Source organism: Phyllobates terribilis, unplaced genomic scaffold (genome assembly GCF_046119375.1).
Source record: "Phyllobates terribilis strain yellow unplaced genomic scaffold, ASM4611937v1 Scaffold_134__1_contigs__length_4944459, whole genome shotgun sequence".
Lineage (NCBI taxonomy): Eukaryota > Metazoa > Chordata > Amphibia > Anura > Dendrobatidae > Phyllobates > Phyllobates terribilis.
The window spans coordinates 2,162,709-2,189,998 of record NW_027362894.1 but is presented as its reverse complement, the minus strand read 5'-3'; the positions used below and the strand labels follow the sequence as shown (position 1 = coordinate 2,189,998).

The 27,290-nt window shown below is 43.6% G+C and overlaps 12 non-coding genes and 1 pseudogene across 12 annotated transcripts; all 13 read left to right on the top strand.

Annotated features, from left to right (window-relative positions):
* The first annotated feature begins 3,537 nt into the window (after window positions 1–3,537).
* Window positions 3,538–3,710, top strand: LOC141204324 (U2 spliceosomal RNA; annotated as a pseudogene).
* A 1,115-nt stretch (window positions 3,711–4,825) lies between these two features.
* On the top strand, window positions 4,826–5,016 carry LOC141204889 (U2 spliceosomal RNA). The gene has a single exon (XR_012275739.1). It is a non-coding gene; the product is annotated as a U2 spliceosomal RNA (small nuclear RNA).
* Window positions 5,017–6,131: 1,115 nt separating this feature from the next.
* LOC141204888 (U2 spliceosomal RNA) lies at window positions 6,132–6,322 on the top strand. The gene has a single exon (XR_012275738.1). It is a non-coding gene; the product is annotated as a U2 spliceosomal RNA (small nuclear RNA).
* Window positions 6,323–8,319: 1,997 nt separating this feature from the next.
* On the top strand, window positions 8,320–8,505 carry LOC141204391 (U2 spliceosomal RNA). The gene has a single exon (XR_012275317.1). It is a non-coding gene; the product is annotated as a U2 spliceosomal RNA (small nuclear RNA).
* A 1,115-nt stretch (window positions 8,506–9,620) lies between these two features.
* LOC141204453 (U2 spliceosomal RNA) lies at window positions 9,621–9,811 on the top strand. Its single transcript, XR_012275329.1, has one exon. It is a non-coding gene; the product is annotated as a U2 spliceosomal RNA (small nuclear RNA).
* A 7,514-nt stretch (window positions 9,812–17,325) lies between these two features.
* On the top strand, window positions 17,326–17,516 carry LOC141204887 (U2 spliceosomal RNA). The gene has a single exon (XR_012275737.1). It is a non-coding gene; the product is annotated as a U2 spliceosomal RNA (small nuclear RNA).
* A 1,115-nt stretch (window positions 17,517–18,631) lies between these two features.
* LOC141204886 (U2 spliceosomal RNA) lies at window positions 18,632–18,822 on the top strand. The gene has a single exon (XR_012275736.1). It is a non-coding gene; the product is annotated as a U2 spliceosomal RNA (small nuclear RNA).
* A 1,115-nt stretch (window positions 18,823–19,937) lies between these two features.
* Window positions 19,938–20,128, top strand: LOC141204885 (U2 spliceosomal RNA). The gene has a single exon (XR_012275735.1). It is a non-coding gene; the product is annotated as a U2 spliceosomal RNA (small nuclear RNA).
* A 1,115-nt stretch (window positions 20,129–21,243) lies between these two features.
* Window positions 21,244–21,434, top strand: LOC141204884 (U2 spliceosomal RNA). Its single transcript, XR_012275734.1, has one exon. It is a non-coding gene; the product is annotated as a U2 spliceosomal RNA (small nuclear RNA).
* Window positions 21,435–22,549: 1,115 nt separating this feature from the next.
* LOC141204883 (U2 spliceosomal RNA) lies at window positions 22,550–22,740 on the top strand. The gene has a single exon (XR_012275733.1). It is a non-coding gene; the product is annotated as a U2 spliceosomal RNA (small nuclear RNA).
* Window positions 22,741–23,855: 1,115 nt separating this feature from the next.
* Window positions 23,856–24,046, top strand: LOC141204881 (U2 spliceosomal RNA). The gene has a single exon (XR_012275731.1). It is a non-coding gene; the product is annotated as a U2 spliceosomal RNA (small nuclear RNA).
* Window positions 24,047–25,161: 1,115 nt separating this feature from the next.
* On the top strand, window positions 25,162–25,352 carry LOC141204880 (U2 spliceosomal RNA). Its single transcript, XR_012275730.1, has one exon. It is a non-coding gene; the product is annotated as a U2 spliceosomal RNA (small nuclear RNA).
* A 1,115-nt stretch (window positions 25,353–26,467) lies between these two features.
* On the top strand, window positions 26,468–26,658 carry LOC141204879 (U2 spliceosomal RNA). Its single transcript, XR_012275729.1, has one exon. It is a non-coding gene; the product is annotated as a U2 spliceosomal RNA (small nuclear RNA).
* Window positions 26,659–27,290: the final 632 nt, after the last annotated feature.

Genomic DNA, 27,290 nt, shown 5'->3' with positions numbered 1-27,290 from the left:
TGGGATTTTATTCAAATGTCAAAATGTTAATGTTTTATCCATCACTGAAATAGTTCCAGGTCGTGCCTTATCAACTCATGTTATTTTAAATGGTTTTACCTGTCGTCTTATTAATGTTTATGCATCCCCAGAGAAAAATGAGCGTGCTTCCCTTTTTAATGTCATCCCTTTGTTTTTATCAGGTCCGTCCCCTGTGATAGTGGGAGGGGATTTTAACTGTGTCATGTTGGGGGAGGGGAGGAGTGGAGGTGATACTAATGGAAGAACAGACAAAACATCCAGTCTGTTAAAACATTTGACAACGGACCTCAAATTATTAGATGCTTGGAGAAAGTCCTACCCTACTGACCCTGGGCATACATGGAGGGGTAGAGGGATGTCATCTCGTATTGATTTTATTTTTTCCTCTTCTGATGTTTTTAAACCTAGGAATGCTGGTCTAATAGAAAATATTTTTTCTGATCATGTATTACTATACAATGTATTGCAAACTCCACAGGAAGCAAAAGTTGGAAAAGGTATGTGGAAATTGAATGTGCTCTTATTAGAAGACGAACTGGTAAGGGCGGAGTTTTATGCAAAGTATGAGAGTTGGAGAAGACGGAAACACCCAAATCAGAGTATGTTGGGGTGGTGGGAGTGTGTTAAAACCCGTATTAAAGAATTTTTTATTAAAATTGGTAAAAGGAAGGCACGTGAAAAAAGGAAATGTTTTAAAGATTTTAATGTCAGGATGCAAACTCTCCATAAGCTTAAGGGGTGGGGAGTGCCTGGTGTGGATGGTGAGATTGCCAAGATCCAGACAGAAATCCAAAAATTCCTGGAACAAAAGGGTAAAGAAATTATATTTAATGCCCGTGTGAAATATTTGGAAGAGGGTGAGACCTGCTCAAGGTTCTTCTTTAAAAAAATGAGTGACAAAAAACAAGTGATTACTGAGCTAGAAGGACAATCTTCCACTGAGAGCATTTTAGAGCATACTGCTAATTTTTATAGAGATCTTTTTAGTATTAAAAATGTTGATGAACCTGCTTTTACAGAGAATCTTAATGTTTTATCCCAGTTTTTAAATAAAGATGACCAGATTTTTTTAGCTAAAGAACTTTTACCCAGTGAAATTGAAGAGACCCTTAAGAGTTTTAATAAAGGTAAGGCTCCTGGATCAGATGGCCTTCCTATTGAATTTTATCTTTGCTTTTGGGATCTAATTAAGGAGGATTTTATACAAGTAGTTTGTGAAGCCTCTAAGGCTGATTTATTACCATATTCATGGCGTAAAAGTATGATTACATTAATTTTTAAGAAAGGTGATAAATCAAAGTTGGAGAATTGGAGGCCTATTTCACTATTAAATACAGACTACAAGATTTTAGCTAAAGTTGTTGCTGGTCGTCTTAAAGCAGTTATTAAAAATGTAATTCATCCAGATCAGGTTTGTGGTGTCCCCGGGAGATCAATCTGGGAGCATCTAAACCTAATTCGTGATCTTATCTGGTTTCAAAAAGATAGAAAACAGCCACTAGCTATTTTATCTTTGGATTTTATGAAAGCGTTTGATAGGGTCTCCCACTTTTATCTTTTTAAAGTTATGGGAAAGATGGGGTTCCCTGATTCTTTTATTCAGAAAATTGCGCTTTTATACAAACAGTCATCTGCCCGGATTTTAGTCAATGGTTTTTTAACTAGAGAGGTGGAGCTTCTTTCCGGTGTTAAACAAGGTTGCCCCATGTCCCCACTTTTATTTGTCTGCTCCATTGAGCCACTGTTGTGCCTGCTGCGTCGGGACAAGGTGGTTAGGGGCATTTTTATTCCGGGTGGGGGTGGACAACAAGTTAAAGCCATTGGATATATGGATGACATATCTGTATATGGCACTAGCTCAGCATCTATTAACAGAGCAATTCTAATTACTGAAATTTTTAGTGCTGGGTCTGGGTTTAAGTTGAATATAAATAAATGTGACTGTATGATTATGGGTCAATGGGAGTCAGATCCGCCTAGGGTTCCCACACAAACAGTAGGAATCAAGATCCTGGGTGTCTTGTTTAATCCTGCTAATGATGGTATTGAAAACTGGGATTTGGTTTTGAATAAATTAAATCAGAAGATCTCTTTATGGCAAACTCGAAAATTAACAATGGAGGGCAAGATTCTTGTAATTAAAATGGTTTTGCTTCCTATCATTTTGTATGCCGCTATGGTTTTTCCCCCTAATTCTCTGTATCTTAAAAGACTTATGAAGCCCATGTTTTATTTTCTGTGGGGATTCAAAATGGAGAAATTGAGGAGGGAGGTGGTATGTAAAAGCAAGAAAAATGGGGGTAAAGGGTTCCCTGATTTAAAATTGTTTTTATTTATCAAGTTTTTTGTATTTTGTTGCAAAAGCTTGAATAATGTTGGGGCTTTCTCTTGTTTTCTTAGATATACAACTGGGTTTCTTTTCCGAAAGTTGAACTTCAGTATGACTGTTAATTGTCCTTTTCTCTTATCTCCCCCTAAGCATTACAAGATCTTGGAGAAGGTCATTTCAGAATATGATCTGACCCAAGTTGATCGTCAGCTTTTATTTGATCAACGTAAGTTAACAGTTATTTGTAAGGGACATGAGGAGATGGAGGATGTGTCTAATTTTTCCATCTCCAGGTGCCGCCTAGTGTGGAACAACGTGGCCTGTCCTGCACTTAGCAACTCACAAAAGGATTTAGCTTGGCAGGTTGTTCACCAATGTCTCCCTACGAGAGCTTTTCAGCATCATAGGGGGCTGGTGGCTAGTGCTAGATGTCCCAGAGAAAGATGCGCCCCAAACGAGTCAGTGTTTCATTTACTGTGGGATTGCCCCTACGCACAAGAGCTATGGCAGACGGTGGGCACCCTCCTAAAATGGATATGTGGTATACAAACCCTTAATTGTGACATTATAATATATGGGATAATTAATTGCCCAACCATGAAACAAGCACGAGTCGCATGGCTTATAATAAACTGTTTAAAAGAAGCTTTATGGAAAGTGCGCAATATATTATTGTTTAAACGTGAATTTATTCCTGTCAAAGATTGTATTGGGCTTGCTCTTTGTGAAATGTTTACATACTACCTGAGAGATTGTAAAAAGATGGGAATCAATGAAGCAAAAAAGCTATGGTGTTTGCAAATTTGGAATATGTATTTATTTATGTAAATTATATGCAAAACTGTGTTTTATGCTTTTTATGCTTTTAAGTGCATTTTAATTCTGACTCTGTATTAGTTTTATGTCATATTTTATTCCAGTATTTGTGATTTGTTTCAAATATTGTATCGGATATGTTCTTTGTGAAAAGTTTTCATACTACCTGATTGTAAAAAGATAAAGTTAAAAAGCTATGGTGTTTGCATTTGACATATGTATTTATTTATGCAAATTATATGCAAAACTGTGTTTTATGATTTTTATGCTTTTATGCGCTTTTTAAATCTGACCTTGTATTTGTTTTATGTCATATTTTATTCAAGTCTTTGTGATTTGTTTGTAATTTATGATGTATGTCTGATTTAAATAAAGCTTGTTTGAAAACGGATCTGTTCTTATCAGTTTAATATCTGATACGTCCCCTATCTGGGGACCATATATTAAATGGATTTTTAGAACAGGGAGATGGAAAAAGAGCTTGCTCTGTCCACTCCACGCATTGACCTGGTATTGCAGTATCTCCAGGACCGGTGCACCCCTTCTTTAATGCAGTTTCTAAAATCAGAAAGAATTGAATTCAATGTTTTTTGTTCATTTTGCTTGTTTGTCGGATTTTGGGATGGACTCTTTGGCTTTGCTTTTCTTCTCCTCATTGGATTTTTCATGTTCAAAGTTGCAGAAGCCAGATTACAAGCTCATTTTGGTTCAACTTCAGCAACTGTGCATTGCATTGCCATGTAATGTGATGCAATGCTATCTTTCTAGCTCTCCCTTTTTACTTCCTTTTGGATAAACAGACATATTAGGCAAGCATTTTGGAGCTTTCACCTAAATAACTACAGGTGGTGAGATAAGCTGCACAATATAATTGACCTTTCAGTATATTGTTGCACACACACCATCTATTTAGCAAATGCCCTTGTTATCAACAGCAGCCTTTTAAACTCACCTGAGCTAACAGGTATGTGCGCTGGTTACTCTGCTGCGCTTAAAATTTCTTTTTTGGTTTGCTACAATGCCTTTTCTGAAACGTTGTCTCCTTCTGCTGGAACACTGACTTCTTTCATTTAATGCCTGCAGACTATAAAAGAGAACCCAACCCAAAAAGTTTGGTTGATTAGTCTGTGGCATTCTGTTAAACTGTTGCTTATGGCGGTCTCTGTGAGCTTCTCAGCGACATTCAGCCAGCCAGGTATCCTGCCTGCAGTAGATGGAATGTGGCAATGGAACGCTGGCTGCGCGTGTCATAATAGGCTCTGAGCCTTTATATACCTGTGCACAGCAGCAGCCACCTTCAGTCTGCTGCTGGACAGCCAGCAGCAGCAGCAGCAGGAGAGGTATGTAATCAGGAGCCCTCCTGCTAAGGGTAGACAGCTGCTCGTTCCACCCCACCCCCCGCCTTAATTGGTTCTCCTCCCTTCCAACGGTGTTGAGGCGGGTGGGAACAGCAGGGGGTGAAGGTGCTGTGTTTAAAGAGGTGGAGTTATGCAGATCTAAAACGCGTGGATTGCAGCAGCAGCAAGCCGAAAAGTGCAGGCATGTAAGGGATCTAGAGGTTGACAACATGTCTTCTTAACGGGAGTCCAGGAGCTCATCTCCACAAATGGACTTTTCAGGATCCTTGGGTGGCTCCGTAGTTTGAAACCAATTCTGGTTATCGCTTCTCGGCCTTTTGGCTAAGATCAAGTGTAGTATCTGTTCTTATCAGTTTAATATCTGATACGTCCCCTATCTGGGGACCATATATTAAATGGATTTTTAGAACAGGGAGATGGAAAAAGAGCTTGCTCTGTCCACTCCACGCATTGACCTGGTATTGCAGTATCTCCAGGACCGGTGCACCCCTTCTTTAATGCAGTTTCTAAAATCAGAAAGAATTGAATTCAATGTTTTTTGTTCATTTTGCTTGTTTGTCGGATTTTGGGATGGACTCTTTGGCTTTGCTTTTCTTCTCCTCATTGGATTTTTCATGTTCAAAGTTGCAGAAGCCAGATTACAAGCTCATTTTGGTTCAACTTCAGCAACTGTGCATTGCATTGCCATGTAATGTGATGCAATGCTATCTTTCTAGCTCTCCCTTTTTACTTCCTTTTGGATAAACAGACATATTAGGCAAGCATTTTGGAGCTTTCACCTAAATAACTACAGGTGGTGAGATAAGCTGCACAATATAATTGACCTTTCAGTATATTGTTGCACACACACCATCTATTTAGCAAATGCCCTTGTTATCAACAGCAGCCTTTTAAACTCACCTGAGCTAACAGGTATGTGCGCTGGTTACTCTGCTGCGCTTAAAATTTCTTTTTTGGTTTGCTACAATGCCTTTTCTGAAACGTTGTCTCCTTCTGCTGGAACACTGACTTCTTTCATTTAATGCCTGCAGACTATAAAAGAGAACCCAACCCAAAAAGTTTGGTTGATTAGTCTGTGGCATTCTGTTAAACTGTTGCTTATGGCGGTCTCTGTGAGCTTCTCAGCGACATTCAGCCAGCCAGGTATCCTGCCTGCAGTAGATGGAATGTGGCAATGGAACGCTGGCTGCGCGTGTCATAATAGGCTCTGAGCCTTTATATACCTGTGCACAGCAGCAGCCACCTTCAGTCTGCTGCTGGACAGCCAGCAGCAGCAGCAGCAGGAGAGGTATGTAATCAGGAGCCCTCCTGCTAAGGGTAGACAGCTGCTCGTTCCACCCCACCCCCCGCCTTAATTGGTTCTCCTCCCTTCCAACGGTGTTGAGGCGGGTGGGAACAGCAGGGGGTGAAGGTGCTGTGTTTAAAGAGGTGGAGTTATGCAGATCTAAAACGCGTGGATTGCAGCAGCAGCAAGCCGAAAAGTGCAGGCATGTAAGGGATCTAGAGGTTGACAACATGTCTTCTTAACGGGAGTCCAGGAGCTCATCTCCACAAATGGACTTTTCAGGATCCTTGGGTGGCTCCGTAGTTTGAAACCAATTCTGGTTATCGCTTCTCGGCCTTTTGGCTAAGATCAAGTGTAGTATCTGTTCTTATCAGTTTAATATCTGATACGTCCCCTATCTGGGGACCATATATTAAATGGATTTTTAGAACAGGGAGATGGAAAAAGAGCTTGCTCTGTCCACTCCACGCATTGACCTGGTATTGCAGTATCTCCAGGACCGGTGCACCCCTTCTTTAATGCAGTTTCTAAAATCAGAAAGAATTGAATTCAATGTTTTTTGTTCATTTTGCTTGTTTGTCGGATTTTGGGATGGACTCTTTGGCTTTGCTTTTCTTCTCCTCATTGGATTTTTCATGTTCAAAGTTGCAGAAGCCAGATTACAAGCTCATTTTGGTTCAACTTCAGCAACTGTGCATTGCATTGCCATGTAATGTGATGCAATGCTATCTTTCTAGCTCTCCCTTTTTACTTCCTTTTGGATAAACAGACATATTAGGCAAGCATTTTGGAGCTTTCACCTAAATAAATACAGGTGGTGAGATAAGCTGCACAATATAATTGACCTTTCAGTATATTGTTGCACACACACCATCTATTTAGCAAATGCCCTTGTTATCAACAGCAGCCTTTTAAACTCACCTGAGCTAACAGGTATGTGCGCTGGTTACTCTGCTGCGCTTAAAATTTCTTTTTTGGTTTGCTACAATGCCTTTTCTGAAACGTTGTCTCCTTCTGCTGGAACACTGACTTCTTTCATTTAATGCCTGCAGACTATAAAAGAGAACCCAACCCAAAAAGTTTGGTTGATTAGTCTGTGGCATTCTGTTAAACTGTTGCTTATGGCGGTCTCTGTGAGCTTCTCAGCGACATTCAGCCAGCCAGGTATCCTGCCTGCAGTAGATGGAATGTGGCAATGGAACGCTGGCTGCGCGTGTCATAATAGGCTCTGAGCCTTTATATACCTGTGCACAGCAGCAGCCACCTTCAGTCTGCTGCTGGACAGCCAGCAGCAGCAGCAGCAGGAGAGGTATGTAATCAGGAGCCCTCCTGCTAAGGGTAGACAGCTGCTCGTTCCACCCCACCCCCCGCCTTAATTGGTTCTCCTCCCTTCCAACGGTGTTGAGGCGGGTGGGAACAGCAGGGGGTGAAGGTGCTGTGTTTAAAGAGGTGGAGTTATGCAGATCTAAAACGCGTGGATTGCAGCAGCAGCAAGCCGAAAAGTGCAGGCATGTAAGGGATCTAGAGGTTGACAACATGTCTTCTTAACGGGAGTCCAGGAGCTCATCTCCACAAATGGACTTTTCAGGATCCTTGGGTGGCTCCGTAGTTTGAAACCAATTCTGGTTATCGCTTCTCGGCCTTTTGGCTAAGATCAGGTGTAGTATCTTTCGAAAAGGCGGTTTTGGATGTTGGCCGCCCTAGTAGATTGATACATTATGCACACTGGGGTTTAGGCGCTTGTTAGTATGCCAGGTGGCTAATATAGTCATCTGGTGGAAAGCATGGCCCCCCAGGATCGACGCCATTGGGCCGGGGAAGATCGAAAGCCCGAAGTGTGAAGTGCCCCAGGAGTGGTGACCCTGGGGTGCCTTAACTCACTGGGATTGGGAACCCCACTTGAGTTTATGGCACATTTGCACAAGCACTTCAAATTTTCTTTCTTCGCACATACCCTTATTCCGGGCCTTCTGGCCTTAGGATGGGGAATTTTTCAATTCCCGGTCGAAGGTCCGGGCAGTATTATACTGTGAAACCTTCACTATTTATTTAATTTCTTTGTCACTGTGTGTCCACTTATTCACGTGTGTCACGTCCTACTAGGACTTTGTCGGGATGCGGTTCCCTTACGGGTTCCTCTCTTGGCAGGTCTAGGGGGGGAGTGTGTGGCCATCAGGTTCCGCTCCCCCCTGAACCCCCCCTGGCTCTCCTCTTTTGGGAGGAGAGCTTTGTTGGCTCCCCTCTTCCGGGAGGGGAGCACAGTCTTTGGCTCCCAGTGCCTTGCTCGGGTGAGAACTCGGGCAGGTGCTGGGGGTAAGATTGGGTCGCCTCTGGCTTCGGCTGGAGGTGGCTTTTTGTCCCTGTTCCTCGCTGTGGCCTTTTGGCTCGGAGGGACGGGGAATGGTTTGGGGGACCCTTCTCCTTTTGGAGAGGGTTTCAAGAAGACCAGCATCCTAGTGCACTTTTTTTGTGGCACTTGTCACTTTTTTAAGCGCACTCGGGTTTTGTACACGAATTCGGGCTTTCGATAAAAAAAAAAAAAATCTGTTCTTATCAGTTTAATATCTGATACGTCCCCTATCTGGGGACCATATATTAAATGGATTTTTAGAACAGGGAGATGGAAAAAGAGCTTGCTCTGTCCAATCCACGCATTGACCTGGTATTGCAGTATCTCCAGGACCGGTGCACCCCTTCTTTAATGCAGTTTCTAAAATCAGAAAGAATTGAATTCAATGTTTTTTGTTCATTTTGCTTGTTTGTCGGATTTTGGGATGGACTCTTTGGCTTTGCTTTTCTTCTCCTCATTGGATTTTTCATGTTCAAAGTTGCAGAAGCCAGATTACAAGCTCATTTTGGTTCAACTTCAGCAACTGTGCATTGCATTGCCATGTAATGTGATGCAATGCTATCTTTCTAGCTCTCCCTTTTTACTTCCTTTTGGATAAACAGACATATTAGGCAAGCATTTTGGAGCTTTCACCTAAATAACTACAGGTGGTGAGATAAGCTGCACAATATAATTGACCTTTCAGTATATTGTTGCACACACACCATCTATTTAGCAAATGCCCTTGTTATCAACAGCAGCCTTTTAAACTCACCTGAGCTAACAGGTATGTGCGCTGGTTACTCTGCTGCGCTTAAAATTTCTTTTTTGGTTTGCTACAATGCCTTTTCTGAAACGTTGTCTCCTTCTGCTGGAACACTGACTTCTTTCATTTAATGCCCGCAGACTATAAAAGAGAACCCAACCCAAAAAGTTTGGTTGATTAGTCTGTGGCATTTTGTTAAACTGTTGCTTATGGCGGTCTCTGTGAGCTTCTCAGCGACATTCAGCCAGCCAGGTATCCTGCCTGCAGTAGATGGAATGTGGCAATGGAACGCTGGCTGCGCGTGTCATAATAGGCTCTGAGCCTTTATATACCTGTGCACAGCAGCAGCCACCTTCAGTCTGCTGCTGGACAGCCAGCAGCAGCAGCAGCAGGAGAGGTATGTAATCAGGAGCCCTCCTGCTAAGGGTAGACAGCTGCTCGTTCCACCCCACCCCCCGCCTTAATTGGTTCTCCTCCCTTCCAACGGTGTTGAGGCGGGTGGGAACAGCAGGGGGTGAAGGTGCTGTGCTTAAAGAGGTGGAGTTATGCAGATCTAAAACGCGTGGATTGCAGCAGCAGCAAGCCGAAAAGTGCAGGCATGTAAGGGATCTAGAGGTTGACAACATGTCTTCTTAACGGGAGTCCAGGAGCTCATCTCCACAAATGGACTTTTCAGGATCCTTGGGTGGCTCCGTAGTTTGAAACCAATTCTGGTTATCGCTTCTCGGCCTTTTGGCTAAGATCAAGTGTAGTATCTGTTCTTATCAGTTTAATATCTGATACGTCCCCTATCTGGGGACCATATATTAAATAGATTTTTAGAACAGGGAGATGGAAAAAGAGCTTGCTCTGTCCACTCCACGCATTGACCTGGTATTGCAGTATCTCCAGGACCGGTGCACCCCTTCTTTAACCCCTTAATAACATCTGACGTACTAATACGCGTCTGTGCCCTGGGACTTAAGAGCCAGACCCGTATTAGTACGTCATCGCGATCGCGCCCGCACACAGGCTGTGCGGGCGCGATCGCCGCCGGGTGTCAGCTGATTGTCACAGCTGACACCCGGTACTATGTGCAGGGAGCGGTCACGCACCGCTCCCAGCACATTAACCCCCGCGATGCTGCGATCGAAGTCGATCGAAGTCGATCGCGGCATTGCGGGGGCAAGGGGAGGTGATCGGCGATACTCACCTCCTCTTCCGGCTTCCAGCGCAGTCTGCAAAGGCTTCCCGGGTGTTGCCATGACGACCCGATGTCGTCATGACAACATCCGGGTCACCAGAGAGCAGGAAGATTGCTTGGACATGCGCAGTGCATCTCCAAGCAATCTTCACACTGTGCACTTCTGACAGCCTTCATGGCATAGGGATGGTGCTCCATTCCTGTGCCATGCAGGCGATCAGAAAAAAAAAAGTGAAAGTCCCAGAGTGGGACAAAGTAATAAAGTGTATAAACTGTGTGAAAGTGGAAAAAAAAAAAAAAAAAAATGTGCAAAAATATTATAAAAAAATAAAAAAAATAATACACCAAAAATAAAAATATAATGTACCCATCAATAAATATTATTATAAAAAAAATAAAAAAAATACAATAAAAGTACACATATTTGGTATCGCCGCGTCCGGAACAACCTGACCTATAAAACTGTCCCACTAGTTAACCCCTTCAGTGAACACGGTAAAAAAAAAAAAAAAAAAACCAAGCAAAAAACAATGCTTTATCACCATACCGCCAAACAAAAAGTGGAATAACACGCGATCAAAAAGATGTATATAAATAGAAATGATACCGCTGAAAACGTCATCTCGTCCCGCAAAAAACAAGCCACCACATAGCTCCATCAGCCGAAAAATAAAAAAGTTATAGCTCTCAGAATAAAGCGATACTAAAAAATATTTATTTCTATAAAATAGCTTTTATTGTGTATAAGCGCCAAAACATAGAAAAATGATACAAATGTGGTACCGCTGTAAACGTACTGACCCGAAGAGTAAAGCTGCCTTATCAATTTTACCACACGCGGAACAGAATAAAAAAAAAAAAAAAAAACAATTCCTGAATTGTTGGTTTTTGTTTATTCTGCCTCCCAAAAATCGGAATAGAAAGCGATCAAAAAATGTCACGTGCCTGAAAATGGCACCAATAACAACGTCAAGTCATCCCGCAAAAAACGAGCCGTCACATGACTGTCTGCCAAAATCTGGAAAAATTATAGCTCTCAAAATATGGCGATGCAAAAACTAGATTTTACAAAAAATGCGTCTTTTAGTGTGTGACAGCTGTCAGTCATAAAAACCCCATATGATTCTGGCATTGCTGTAATCACACCGACCCGAAGAATAAAGTCGTCTAATCACTTATACCGCACAAGGAACGGCGTCAAAAATAAACTCTTGAGTTAGGATTGGGCTAGGGTTAGGGCTGGGTTTGGGGCTAGGGCTGTGCTGGGGCTAGGGTTGTGCTGGGGCTAGGGTTGTGCTGGGGCTAGGGTTGTGCTAGGGTTAGGGCTGGGGTTGGGATTTTTTTCAAAAGTAAGAAAAAAAGATGACGATATGGCGACTAGTGTTGAGAGCAAGTGCTCGCTACTTGAGTTTGCATCGGGTGCTCTGGTATGCATTTAGTATCGTGGGTATTTGAGTGACATGCTCGAGTCTCTGCCCCATATGCTTCGCGGCCAAAAAACTTTACGGGGATTGCCTGCCATGCACGAGCGATCCCCGCATGTTTTTTTTTGGGTGTCTAATAACCGTGAAACATGCGGAGCAGGGACTCAAGCATGTCACTCGAGCACACGCTGTACATGGTGCATACCTGAGTACCCGATGCAAACTCAAGTAGCGAGCACTTGCGCTCAAGAATAATGAAAACTTATTCAATATGATGACCTAATGTAAACAAATAATGTGCCGTACCTCTGGGTTCAAAATGTTCACTATACACCTTAATAAAATCTTTGAGGGGTATAGTTTCCAAAATGGGGACACTTGTGGGGGAGCTCCACTGTTTAGGCACATCACGGGCTCTCCAAACGCGACATGGTGTCCGCTAACAAATTGAATGGAAAATCGGCTCAAATTGTTAGCGGACGCCATGTTGCGTTTGGAGAGCCCCTGTGTGTCCAAACATTGGAGCTCCCCCACAAGTGACCCCATTTTGGAAACTAGACCCCCCAAGGCACCTATCTAGATGCATAGTGAGCACTTAGAACCCCCAGGTGCTTCACAAATTGATTCGTAAAAATGAAAAAGTGAAAATAAAACACTTTTTCATTTTTATGAATCAATTTGTGAAGCACCTGGGGTTCCAAGTGCTCACTATGAATCTAGATAGGTGCCTTGGGGGGTCTAGTTTCCAAAATGGGGTCACTTGTGGGGGAGCTCCAATGTTTGGGCACACAGGGACTCTCTAAATGCAACATGGTATCCGCTAACAAATTGAATGGAAAATCGGCTCAAATTGTTAGCGGACACCACATTGCGTTTGGAGAGCCCCTCTGTGCCCAAACTTTGGAGCTCCCCCACAAGTGACCCCATTTTGGAAACTAGACCCCCCAAGGCACCTTTCTAGATGCATAGTGAGCACTTGGAACCCCCAGGTGCTTCACAAATTGATTCATAAAAATGAAAAAGTGAAAAAAAAAACACTTTTTCATTTTTATGAATCAATTTGTGAAGCACCTGGGGTTCCAAGTGCTCACTATGAATCTAGAAAGGTGCCTTGGGGGGTCTAGTTTCCAAAATGGGGTCACTTGTGGGGGAGCTCCAATGTTTGGGCACACAGGGACTCTCTAAATGCAACATGGTATCCGCTAACAAATTGAATGGAAAATCGGCTCAAATTGTTAGCGGACACCACATTGCGTTTGGAGAGCCCCTCTGTGCCCAAACTTTGGAGCTCCCCCACAAGTGACCCCATTTTGGAAACTAGACCCCCCAAGGCACCTTTCTAGATGCATAGTGAGCACTTGGAACCCCCAGGTGCTTCACAAATTGATTCGTAAAAATGAAAAAGTGAAAAAAAAAACACTTTTTCATTTTTATGAATCAATTTGTGAAGCACCTGGGGTTCCAAGTGCTCACTATGAATCTAGATAGGTGCCTTGGGGGGTCTAGTTTCCAAAATGGGGTCACTTGTGGGGGAGCTCCAATGTTTGGGCACACAGGGACTCTCTAAATGCAACATGGTATCCGCTAAGAAATTGAATGGAAAATCGGCTCAAATTGTTAGCGGACACCACATTGCGTTTGGAAAGCCCCTCTGTGCCCAAACTTTGGAGCTCCCCCACAAGTGACCCCATTTTGGAAACTAGACCCCCCAAGGCACCTTTCTAGATGCATAGTGAGCACTTGGAACCCCCAGGTGCTTCACAAATTAATTCGTAAAAATGAAAAAGTGAAAAAAAAAACACTTTTTCATTTTTATGAATCAATTTGTGAAGCACCTGGGGTTCCAAGTGCTCACTATGAATCTAGATAGGTGCCTTGGGGGGTCTAGTTTCCAAAATGGGGTCACTTGTGGGGGAGCTCCAATGTTTGGGCACACAGGGACTCTCCAAATGCAACATGATATCCGCTAACAAATTGTCGGCTCAAATTGTTAGCGGATATCATGTTGCATTTGGAGAGTCCCTGTGTGCCCAAACATTGGAGCTCCTCCACAAGTGACCCCATTTTGGAAACTAGACCCCCCAAGGCACCTATCTAGATGCATAGTGAGCACTTGGAACCCCTAGGTGCTTCACAAATTAATTCGTAAAAATGAAAAAGTGTTTTTTTTTTCACTTTTTCATTATTACGAATCAATTTGTGAAGCACCTGGGGGTTCCAAGTGCTCACTATGCATCTAGAAAGGTGCCTTTGGGGGTCTAGTTTCCAAAATGGGGTCACTTGTGGGGGAGCTCCAAAGTTTGGGCACAGAGGGGCTCTCCAAACGCAATGTGGCGTCCGCTAACAATTTGAGCCGATTTTCCATTCAATTTGTTAGCGGATACCATGTTGCATTTAGAGAGTCCCTGTGTGCCCAAACATTGGAGCTCCCCCACAAGTGACCCCATTTTGGAAACTAGACCCCCCAAGGCACCTATCTAGATGCATAGTAAGCACTTGGAACCCCTAGGTGCTTCACAAATTGATTCGTAAAAATGAAAAAGTGTTTTTTTTTTCACTTTTTCATTATTACGAATCAATTTGTGAAGCACCTGGGGGTTCCAAGTGCTCACTATGCATCTAGAAAGGTGCCTTGGGGGGTTTAGTTTCCAAAATGGGGTCACTTGTGGGGGAGCTCCAAAGTTTGGGCACAGAGGGGCTCTCCAAACGCAATGTGGCGTCCGCTAACAATTTGAGCCGATTTTCCATTCAATTTGTTAGCGGATACCATGTTGCATTTAGAGAGTCCCTGTGTGCCCAAACATTGGAGCTCCCCCACAAGTGACCCCATTTTGGAAACTAGACCCCCCAAGGCACCTATCTAGATGCATAGTGAGCACTTGGAACCCTTAGGTGCTTCACAAATTGATTCGTAAAAATGAAAAAGTGTTTTTTTTTTCACTTTTTCATTATTACGAATCAATTTGTGAAGCACCTGGGGGTTCCAAGTGCTCACTATGCATCTAGAAAGGTGCCTTGGGGGGTCTAGTTTCCAAAATGGGGTCACTTGTGGGGGAGCTCCAAAGTTTGGGCACAGAGAAGCTCTCCAAACGCAATGTGGTGTCCGCTAACAATTTGAGCCGATTTTCCATTCAATTTGTTAGCGGACACCATGTTGCATTTAGAGAGCCGCTGTGTGCCCAAATATTGGAGCTCCCCCACAAGTGACCCCATTTTGGAAACTAGACCACCCAAGGCACCTATCTAGATGCATAGTGAGCACTTGGAACCCTCAGGTGCTTCACAAATTGATTCATACAAATGAAAAAGTGTTTTTTTTTTCACTTTTTCATTGTTACGAATCAATTTGTGAAGCACCTGGGGGTTCCAAGTGCTCACTATGCATCTAGATAGGTGCCTTGGGGGGTCTAGTTTCCAAAATGGGGTCACTTGTGGGGGAGCTCCAATGTTTGGGCACACAGGGACTCTCTAAATGCAACATGGTGTCCTCTAACAAATTTAACGGAAAATCGGCTCAAATTGTTAGCGACACCATGTTGCGTTTGGAGAGCCGCTGTGTGCCCAAACATTGGAGCTCCCCCACAAGTGACCCCATTTTGGAAACTAGACCCCCCAAGGCACCTATCTAGATGCATTGTGAGCACTTGGAACACTCAGGTGCTTCACAAATTGATTCATAAAAATGAAAAAGTGTTTTTTTTTTTCACTTTTTCATTGTTACGAATCAATTTGTGAAGCACCTGGGGGTTGCAAGTGCTCACTATGCATCTAGAAAGGTGCCTTGGGGGGTCTAGTTTCCAAAATGGGGTCACTTGTGGGGGAGCTCCAAAGTTTGGGCACACATGGGCTCTCCAAACACAACATGGCGTCCGCTAATTATTCAAGCAAATTTTACAATCAAAAAGTCAAATAGCGCTCCTTCCCTTCCGAGCCCTGCCGTGCGCCCAAACAGTATTTTTTCCCCAAATATTGGGTATCTGCGTGCCCAGGGGAAATTGCACAACAAATTTTGCGGTCCATTTTTTCTTGTTACCCCTGTGAAAATAAAAAAAATTGGGTCTAAATTAACATTTTTGTGAAAAAAGTTAAATGTTCATTTTTTTCTTCCACATTCAAAAAATTCCTGTGAAGCACCTGAAGGGTTAATAAAGTTCTTGAATGTGGTTTTGAGCACCTTGAGGGGTGCAGTTTTTAGAATGGTGTCACTTTTGGGTATTTTCTGTCATAAAGACCCCTGAAAGTGACTTCAAATGTGATGTGGTCCCTAAAAAAATGGTTTTGTAAATTTTGTTGGAAAAATGAGAAATCGCTGGTCAAATTTTAACCCTTATAGCTCCCTAACAAAAAAAAATTTTGGTTCCAAAATTGTGCTGATGTAAAGTAGACATGTGGGAAATGTTATTTATTAACTCTTTTGTGTGACATATCGCTCTGATTTCAGGGCTTAAAAATTCAAATTTTGAAAATTGCAAAATTTTCAAAATTTTCGCCAAATTTCCGTTTTTTTCACAAATAAACGCAAGTGATATCGAAGAAATTTTTCCACAATCATGAAGTACAATATGTCACGAAAAAACAGTCTCAGAATCAGGGGGATCCGTTGAAGCGTTCGAGAGTAATTACCTCATAAAGTGACAGTGGTCAGAATTGTAAAAATTGGCCCGGTCATTAACGTGCAAACCACCCGCGGGGCTTAAGGGGTTAATGCAGTTTCTAAAATCAGAAAGAATTGAATTCAATGTTTTTTGTTCATTTTGCTTGTTTGTCGGATTTTGGGATGGACTCTTTGGCTTTGCTTTTCTTCTCCTCATTGGATTTTTCATGTTCAAAGTTGCAGAAGCCAGATTACAAGCTCATTTTGGTTCAACTTCAGCAACTGTGCATTGCATTGCCATGTAATGTGATGCAATGCTATCTTTCTAGCTCTCCCTTTTTACTTCCTTTTGGATAAACAGACATATTAGGCAAGCATTTTGGAGCTTTCACCTAAATAACTACAGGTGGTGAGATAAGCTGCACAATATAATTGACCTTTCAGTATATTGTTGCACACACACCATCTATTTAGCAAATGCCCTTGTTATCAACAGCAGCCTTTTAAACTCACCTGAGCTAACAGGTATGTGCGCTGGTTACTCTGCTGCGCTTAAAATTTCTTTTTTGGTTTGCTACAATGCCTTTTCTGAAACGTTGTCTCCTTCTGCTGGAACACTGACTTCTTTCATTTAATGCCTGCAGACTATAAAAGAGAACCCAACCCAAAAAGTTTGGTTGATTAGTCTGTGGCATTCTGTTAAACTGTTGCTTATGGCGGTCTCTGTGAGCTTCTCAGCGACATTCAGCCAGCCAGGTATCCTTCCTGCAGTAGATGGAATGTGGCAATGGAACGCTGGCTGCGCGTGTCATAATAGGCTCTGAGCCTTTATATACCTGTGCACAGCAGCAGCCACCTTCAGTCTGCTGCTGGACAGCCAGCAGTAGCAGCAGCAGGAGAGGTATGTAATCAGGAGCCCTCCTGCTAAGGGTAGACAGCTGCTCGTTCCACCCCACCCCCCGCCTTAATTGGTTCTCCTCCCTTCCAACGGTGTTGAGGCGGGTGGGAACAGCAGGGGGTGAAGGTGCTGTGTTTAAAGAGGTGGAGTTATGCAGATCTAAAACGCGTGGATTGCAGCAGCAGCAAGCCGGAAAGTGCAGGCATGTAAGGGATCTAGAGGTTGACAACATGTCTTCTTAACGGGAGTCCAGGAGCTCATCTCCACAAATGGACTTTTCAGGATCCTTGGGTGGCTCCGTAGTTTGAAACCAATTCTGGTTATCGCTTCTCGGCCTTTTGGCTAAGATCAAGTGTAGTATCTGTTCTTATCAGTTTAATATCTGATACGTCCCCTATCTGGGGACCATATATTAAATGGATTTTTAGAACAGGGAGATGGAAAAAGAGCTTGCTCTGTCCACTCCACGCATTGACCTGGTATTGCAGTATCTCCAGGACCGGTGCACCCCTTCTTTAATGCAGTTTCTAAAATCAGAAAGAATTGAATTCAATGTTTTTTGTTCATTTTGCTTGTTTGTCGGATTTTGGGATGGACTCTTTGGCTTTGCTTTTCTTCTCCTCATTGGATTTTTCATGTTCAAAGTTGCAGAAGCCAGATTACAAGCTCATTTTGGTTCAACTTCAGCAACTGTGCATTGCATTGCCATGTAATGTGATGCAATGCTATCTTTCTAGCTCTCCCTTTTTACTTCCTTTTGGATAAACAGACATATTAGGCAAGCATTTTGGAGCTTTCACCTAAATAACTACAGGTGGTGAGATAAGCTGCACAATATAATTGACCTTTCAGTATATTGTTGCACACACACCATCTATTTAGCAAATGCCCTTGTTATCAACAGCAGCCTTTTAAACTCACCTGAGCTAACAGGTATGTGCGCTGGTTACTCTGCTGCGCTTAAAATTTCTTTTTTGGTTTGCTACAATGCCTTTTCTGAAACGTTGTCTCCTTCTGCTGGAACACTGACTTCTTTCATTTAATGCCTGCAGACTATAAAAGAGAACCCAACCCAAAAAGTTTGGTTGATTAGTCTGTGGCATTCTGTTAAACTGTTGCTTATGGCGGTCTCTGTGAGCTTCTCAGCGACATTCAGCCAGCCAGGTATCCTGCCTGCAGTAGATGGAATGTGGCAATGGAACGCTGGCTGCGCGTGTCATAATAGGCTCTGAGCCTTTATATACCTGTGCACAGCAGCAGCCACCTTCAGTCTGCTGCTGGACAGCCAGCAGCAGCAGCAGCAGGAGAGGTATGTAATCAGGAGCCCTCCTGCTAAGGGTAGACAGCTGCTCGTTCCACCCCACCCCCCGCCTTAATTGGTTCTCCTCCCTTCCAACGGTGTTGAGGCGGGTGGGAACAGCAGGGGGTGAAGGTGCTGTGTTTAAAGAGGTGGAGTTATGCAGATCTAAAATGCGTGGATTGCAGCAGCAGCAAGCCGAAAAGTGCAGGCATGTAAGGGATCTAGAGGTTGACAACATGTCTTCTTAACGGGAGTCCAGGAGCTCATCTCCACAAATGGACTTTTCAGGATCCTTGGGTGGCTCCGTAGTTTGAAACCAATTCTGGTTATCGCTTCTCGGCCTTTTGGCTAAGATCAAGTGTAGTATCTGTTCTTATCAGTTTAATATCTGATACGTCCCCTATCTGGGGACCATATATTAAATGGATTTTTAGAACAGGGAGATGGAAAAAGAGCTTGCTCTGTCCACTCCACGCATTGACCTGGTATTGCAGTATCTCCAGGACCGGTGCACCCCTTCTTTAATGCAGTTTCTAAAATCAGAAAGAATTGAATTCAATGTTTTTTGTTCATTTTGCTTGTTTGTCGGATTTTGGGATGGACTCTTTGGCTTTGCTTTTCTTCTCCTCATTGGATTTTTCATGTTCAAAGTTGCAGAAGCCAGATTACAAGCTCATTTTGGTTCAGCTTCAGCAACTTTGCATTGCATTGCCATGTAATGTGATGCAATGCTATCTTTCTAGCTCTCCCTTTTTACTTCCTTTTGGATAAACAGACATATTAGGCAAGCATTTTGGAGCTTTCACCTAAATAACTACAGGTGGTGAGATAAGCTGCACAATATAATTGACCTTTCAGTATATTGTTGCACACACACCATCTATTTAGCAAATGCCCTTGTTATCAACAGCAGCCTTTTAAACTCACCTGAGCTAACAGGTATGTGCGCTGGTTACTCTGCTGCGCTTAAAATTTCTTTTTTGGTTTGCTACAATGCCTTTTCTGAAACGTTGTCTCCTTCTGCTGGAACACTGACTTCTTTCATTTAATGCCTGCAGACTATAAAAGAGAACCCAACCCAAAAAGTTTGGTTGATTAGTCTGTGGCATTCTGTTAAACTGTTGCTTATGGCGGTCTCTGTGAGCTTCTCAGCGACATTCAGCCAGCCAGGTATCCTGCCTGCAGTAGATGGAATGTGGCAATGGAACGCTGGCTGCGCGTGTCATAATAGGCTCTGAGCCTTTATATACCTGTGCACAGCAGCAGCCACCTTCAGTCTGCTGCTGGACAGCCAGCAGCAGCAGCAGCAGGAGAGGTATGTAATCAGGAGCCCTCCTGCTAAGGGTAGACAGCTGCTCGTTCCACCCCACCCCCCGCCTTAATTGGTTCTCCTCCCTTTCAACGGTGTTGAGGCGGGTGGGAACAGCAGGGGGTGAAGGTGCTGTGTTTAAAGAGGTGGAGTTATGCAGATCTAAAACGCGTGGATTGCAGCAGCAGCAAGCCGAAAAGTGCAGGCATGTAAGGGATCTAGAGGTTGACAACATGTTTTCTTAACGGGAGTCCAGGAGCTCATCTCCACAAATGGACTTTTCAGGATCCTTGGGTGGCTCCGTAGTTTGAAACCAATTCTGGTTATCGCTTCTCGGCCTTTTGGCTAAGATCAAGTGTAGTATCTGTTCTTATCAGTTTAATATCTGATACGTCCCCTATCTGGGGACCATATATTAAATGGATTTTTAGAACAGGGAGATGGAAAAAGAGCTTGCTCTGTCCACTCCACGCATTGACCTGGTATTGCAGTATCTCCAGGACCGGTGCACCCCTTCTTTAATGCAGTTTCTAAAATCAGAAAGAATTGAATTCAATGTTTTTTGTTCATTTTGCTTGTTTGTCGGATTTTGGGATGGACTCTTTGGCTTTGCTTTTCTTCTCCTCATTGGATTTTTCATGTTCAAAGTTGCAGAAGCCAGATTACAAGCTCATTTTGGTTCAACTTCAGCAACTGTGCATTGCATTGCCATGTAATGTGATGCAATGCTATCTTTCTAGCTCTCCCTTTTTACTTCCTTTTGGATAAACAGACATATTAGGCAAGCATTTTGGAGCTTTCACCTAAATAACTACAGGTGGTGAGATAAGCTGCACAATATAATTGACCTTTCAGTATATTGTTGCACACACACCATCTATTTAGCAAATGCCCTTGTTATCAACAGCAGCCTTTTAAACTCACCTGAGCTAACAGGTATGTGCGCTGGTTACTCTGCTGCGCTTAAAATTTCTTTTTTGGTTTGCTACAATGCCTTTTCTGAAACGTTGTCTCCTTCTGCTGGAACACTGACTTCTTTCATTTAATGCCTGCAGACTATAAAAGAGAACCCAACCCAAAAAGTTTGGTTGATTAGTCTGTGGCATTCTGTTAAACTGTTGCTTATGGCGGTCTCTGTGAGCTTCTCAGCGACATTCAGCCAGCCAGGTATCCTGCCTGCAGTAGATGGAATGTGGCAATGGAACGCTGGCTGCGCGTGTCATAATAGGCTCTGAGCCTTTATATACCTGTGCACAGCAGCAGCCACCTTCAGTCTGCTGCTGGACAGCCAGCAGCAGCAGCAGCAGGAGAGGTATGTAATCAGGAGCCCTCCTGCTAAGGGTAGACAGCTGCTCGTTCCACCCCACCCCCCGCCTTAATTGGTTCTCCTCCCTTCCAACGGTGTTGAGGCGGGTGGGAACAGCAGGGGGTGAAGGTGCTGTGTTTAAAGAGGTGGAGTTATGCAGATCTAAAACGCGTGGATTGCAGCAGCAGCAAGCCGAAAAGTGCAGGCATGTAAGGGATCTAGAGGTTGACAACATGTCTTCTTAACGGGAGTCCAGGAGCTCATCTCCACAAATGGACTTTTCAGGATCCTTGGGTGGCTCCGTAGTTTGAAACCAATTCTGGTTATCGCTTCTCGGCCTTTTGGCTAAGATCAAGTGTAGTATCTGTTCTTATCAGTTTAATATCTGATACGTCCCCTATCTGGGGACCATATATTAAATGGATTTTTAGAACAGGGAGATGGAAAAAGAGCTTGCTCTGTCCACTCCACGCATTGACCTGGTATTGCAGTATCTCCAGGACCGGTGCACCCCTTCTTTAATGCAGTTTCTAAAATCAGAAAGAATTGAATTCAATGTTTTTTGTTCATTTTGCTTGTTTGTCGGATTTTGGGATGGACTCTTTGGCTTTGCTTTTCTTCTCCTCATTGGATTTTTCATGTTCAAAGTTGCAGAAGCCAGATTACAAGCTCATTTTGGTTCAACTTCAGCAACTGTGCATTGCATTGCCATGTAATGTGATGCAATGCTATCTTTCTAGCTCTCCCTTTTTACTTCCTTTTGGATAAACAGACATATTAGGCAAGCATTTTGGAGCTTTCACCTAAATAACTACAGGTGGTGAGATAAGCTGCACAATATAATTGACCTTTCAGTATATTGTTGCACACACACCATCTATTTAGCAAATGCCCTTGTTATCAACAGCAGCCTTTTAAACTCACCTGAGCTAACAGGTATGTGCGCTGGTTACTCTGCTGCGCTTAAAATTTCTTTTTTGGTTTGCTACAATGCCTTTTCTGAAACGTTGTCTCCTTCTGCTGGAACACTGACTTCTTTCATTTAATGCCTGCAGACTATAAAAGAGAACCCAACCCAAAAAGTTTGGTTGATTAGTCTGTGGCATTCTGTTAAACTGTTGCTTATGGCGGTCTCTGTGAGCTTCTCAGCGACATTCAGCCAGCCAGGTATCCTGCCTGCAGTAGATGGAATGTGGCAATGGAACGCTGGCTGCGCGTGTCATAATAGGCTCTGAGCCTTTATATACCTGTGCACAGCAGCAGCCACCTTCAGTCTGCTGCTGAACAGCCAGCAGCAGCAGCAGCAGGAGAGGTATGTAATCAGGAGCCCTCCTGCTAAGGGTAGACAGCTGCTCGTTCCACCCCACCCCCCGCCTTAATTGGTTCTCCTCCCTTCCAACGGTGTTGAGGCGGGTGGGAACAGCAGGGGGTGAAGGTGCTGTGTTTAAAGAGGTGGAGTTATGCAGATCTAAAACGCGTGGATTGCAGCAGCAGCAAGCCGAAAAGTGCAGGCATGTAAGGGATCTAGAGGTTGACAACATGTCTTCTTAACGGGAGTCCAGGAGCTCATCTCCACAAATGGACTTTTCAGGATCCTTGGGTGGCTCCGTAGTTTGAAACCAATTCTGGTTATCGCTTCTCGGCCTTTTGGCTAAGATCAAGTGTAGTATCTGTTCTTATCAGTTTAATATCTGATACGTCCCCTATCTGGGGACCATATATTAAATGGATTTTTAGAACAGGGAGATGGAAAAAGAGCTTGCTCTGTCCACTCCACGCATTGACCTGGTATTGCAGTATCTCCAGGACCGGTGCACCCCTTCTTTAATGCAGTTTCTAAAATCAGAAAGAATTGAATTCAATGTTTTTTGTTCATTTTGCTTGTTTGTCGGATTTTGGGATGGACTCTTTGGCTTTGCTTTTCTTCTCCTCATTGGATTTTTCATGTTCAAAGTTGCAGAAGCCAGATTACAAGCTCATTTTGGTTCAACTTCAGCAACTGTGCATTGCATTGCCATGTAATGTGATGCAATGCTATCTTTCTAGCTCTCCCTTTTTACTTCCTTTTGGATAAACAGACATATTAGGCAAGCATTTTGGAGCTTTCACCTAAATAACTACAGGTGGTGAGATAAGCTGCACAATATAATTGACCTTTCAGTATATTGTTGCACACACACCATCTATTTAGCAAATGCCCTTGTTATCAACAGCAGCCTTTTAAACTCACCTGAGCTAACAGGTATGTGCGCTGGTTACTCTGCTGCGCTTAAAATTTCTTTTTTGGTTTGCTACAATGCCTTTTCTGAAACGTTGTCTCCTTCTGCTGGAACACTGACTTCTTTCATTTAATGCCTGCAGACTATAAAAGAGAACCCAACCCAAAAAGTTTGGTTGATTAGTCTGTGGCATTCTGTTAAACTGTTGCTTATGGCGGTCTCTGTGAGCTTCTCAGCGACATTCAGCCAGCCAGGTATCCTGCCTGCAGTAGATGGAATGTGGCAATGGAACGCTGGCTGCGCGTGTCATAATAGGCTCTGAGCCTTTATATACCTGTGCACAGCAGCAGCCACCTTCAGTCTGCTGCTGGACAGCCAGCAGCAGCAGCAGCAGGAGAGGTATGTAATCAGGAGCCCTCCTGCTAAGGGTAGACAGCTGCTCGTTCCACCCCACCCCCCGCCTTAATTGGTTCTCCTCCCTTCCAACGGTGTTGAGGCGGGTGGGAACAGCAGGGGGTGAAGGTGCTGTGTTTAAAGAGGTGGAGTTATGCAGATCTAAAACGCGTGGATTGCAGCAGCAGCAAGCCGAAAAGTGCAGGCATGTAAGGGATCTAGAGGTTGACAACATGTCTTCTTAACGGGAGTCCAGGAGCTCATCTCCACAAATGGACTTTTCAGGATCCTTGGGTGGCTCCGTAGTTTGAAACCAATTCTGGTTATCGCTTCTCGGCCTTTTGGCTAAGATCAAGTGTAGTATCTGTTCTTATCAGTTTAATATCTGATACGTCCCCTATCTGGGGACCATATATTAAATGGATTTTTAGAACAGGGAGATGGAAAAAGAGCTTGCTCTGTCCACTCCACGCATTGACCTGGTATTGCAGTATCTCCAGGACCGGTGCACCCCTTCTTTAATGCAGTTTCTAAAATCAGAAAGAATTGAATTCAATGTTTTTTGTTCATTTTGCTTGTTTGTCGGATTTTGGGATGGACTCTTTGGCTTTGCTTTTCTTCTCCTCATTGGATTTTTCATGTTCAAAGTTGCAGAAGCCAGATTACAAGCTCATTTTGGTTCAACTTCAGCAACTGTGCATTGCATTGCCATGTAATGTGATGCAATGCTATCTTTCTAGCTCTCCCTTTTTACTTCCTTTTGGATAAACAGACATATTAGGCAAGCATTTTGGAGCTTTCACCTAAATAACTACAGGTGGTGAGATAAGCTGCACAATATAATTGACCTTTCAGTATATTGTTGCACACACACCATCTATTTAGCAAATGCCCTTGTTATCAACAGCAGCCTTTTAAACTCACCTGAGCTAACAGGTATGTGCGCTGGTTACTCTGCTGCGCTTAAAATTTCTTTTTTGGTTTGCTACAATGCCTTTTCTGAAACGTTGTCTCCTTCTGCTGGAACACTGACTTCTTTCATTTAATGCCTGCAGACTATAAAAGAGAACCCAACCCAAAAAGTTTGGTTGATTAGTCTGTGGCATTCTGTTAAACTGTTGCTTATGGCGGTCTCTGTGAGCTTCTCAGCGACATTCAGCCAGCCAGGTATCCTGCCTGCAGTAGATGGAATGTGGCAATGGAACGCTGGCTGCGCGTGTCATAATAGGCTCTGAGCCTTTATATACCTGTGCACAGCAGCAGCCACCTTCAGTCTGCTGCTGGACAGCCAGCAGCAGCAGCAGCAGGAGAGGTATGTAATCAGGAGCCCTCCTGCTAAGGGTAGACAGCTGCTCGTTCCACCCCACCCCCCGCCTTAATTGGTTCTCCTCCCTTCCAACGGTGTTGAGGCGGGTGGGAACAGCAGGGGGTGAAGGTGCTGTGTTTAAAGAGGTGGAGTTATGCAGATCTAAAACGCGTGGATTGCAGCAGCAGCAAGCCGAAAAGTGCAGGCATGTAAGGGATCTAGAGGTTGACAACATGTCTTCTTAACGGGAGTCCAGGAGCTCATCTCCACAAATGGACTTTTCAGGATCCTTGGGTGGCTCCGTAGTTTGAAACCAATTCTGGTTATCGCTTCTCGGCCTTTTGGCTAAGATCAAGTGTAGTATCTGTTCTTATCAGTTTAATATCTGATACGTCCCCTATCTGGGGACCATATATTAAATGGATTTTTAGAACAGGGAGATGGAAAAAGAGCTTGCTCTGTCCACTCCACGCATTGACCTGGTATTGCAGTATCTCCAGGACCGGTGCACCCCTTCTTTAATGCAGTTTCTAAAATCAGAAAGAATTGAATTCAATGTTTTTTGTTCATTTTGCTTGTTTGTCGGATTTTGGGATGGACTCTTTGGCTTTGCTTTTCTTCTCCTCATTGGATTTTTCATGTTCAAAGTTGCAGAAGCCAGATTACAAGCTCATTTTGGTTCAACTTCAGCAACTGTGCATTGCATTGCCATGTAATGTGATGCAATGCTATCTTTCTAGCTCTCCCTTTTTACTTCCTTTTGGATAAACAGACATATTAGGCAAGCATTTTGGAGCTTTCACCTAAATAACTACAGGTGGTGAGATAAGCTGCACAATATAATTGACCTTTCAGTATATTGTTGCACACACACCATCTATTTAGCAAATGCCCTTGTTATCAACAGCAGCCTTTTAAACTCACCTGAGCTAACAGGTATGTGCGCTGGTTACTCTGCTGCGCTTAAAATTTCTTTTTTGGTTTGCTACAATGCCTTTTCTGAAACGTTGTCTCCTTCTGCTGGAACACTGACTTCTTTCATTTAATGCCTGCAGACTATAAAAGAGAACCCAACCCAAAAAGTTTGGTTGATTAGTCTGTGGCATTCTGTTAAACTGTTGCTTATGGCGGTCTCTGTGAGCTTCTCAGCGACATTCAGCCAGCCAGGTATCCTGCCTGCAGTAGATGGAATGTGGCAATGGAACGCTCGCTGCGCGTGTCATAATAGGCTCTGAGCCTTTATATACCTGTGCACAGCAGCAGCCACCTTCAGTCTGCTGCTGGACAGCCAGCAGCAGCAGCAGCAGGAGAGGTATGTAATCAGGAGCCCTCCTGCTAAGGGTAGACAGCTGCTCGTTCCACCCCACCCCCCGCCTTAATTGGTTCTCCTCCCTTCCAACGGTGTTGAGGCGGGTGGGAACAGCAGGGGGTGAAGGTGCTGTGTTTAAAGAGGTGGAGTTATGCAGATCTAAAACGCGTGGATTGCAGCAGCAGCAAGCCGAAAAGTGCAGGCATGTAAGGGATCTAGAGGTTGACAACATGTCTTCTTAACGGGAGTCCAGGAGCTCATCTCCACAAATGGACTTTTCAGGATCCTTGGGTGGCTCCGTAGTTTGAAACCAATTCTGGTTATCGCTTCTCGGCCTTTTGGCTAAGATCAAGTGTAGTATCTGTTCTTATCAGTTTAATATCTGATACGTCCCCTATCTGGGGACCATATATTAAATGGATTTTTAGAACAGGGAGATGGAAAAAGAGCTTGCTCTGTCCACTCCACGCATTGACCTGGTATTGCAGTATCTCCAGGACCGGTGCACCCCTTCTTTAATGCAGTTTCTAAAATCAGAAAGAATTGAATTCAATGTTTTTTGTTCATTTTGCTTGTTTGTCGGATTTTGGGATGGACTCTTTGGCTTTGCTTTTCTTCTCCTCATTGGATTTTTCATGTTCAAAGTTGCAGAAGCCAGATTACAAGCTCATTTTGGTTCAACTTCAGCAACTGTGCATTGCATTGCCATGTAATGTGATGCAATGCTATCTTTCTAGCTCTCCCTTTTTACTTCCTTTTGGATAAACAGACATATTAGGCAAGCATTTTGGAGCTTTCACCTAAATAACTACAGGTGGTGAGATAAGCTGCACAATATAATTGACCTTTCAGTATATTGTTGCACACACACCATCTATTTAGCAAATGCCCTTGTTATCAACAGCAGCCTTTTAAACTCACCTGAGCTAACAGGTATGTGCGCTGGTTACTCTGCTGCGCTTAAAATTTCTTTTTTGGTTTGCTACAATGCCTTTTCTGAAACGTTGTCTCCTTCTGCTGGAACACTGACTTCTTTCATTTAATGCCTGCAGACTATAAAAGAGAACCCAACCCAAAAAGTTTGGTTGATTAGTCTGTGGCATTCTGTTAAACTGTTGCTTATGGCGGTCTCTGTGAGCTTCTCA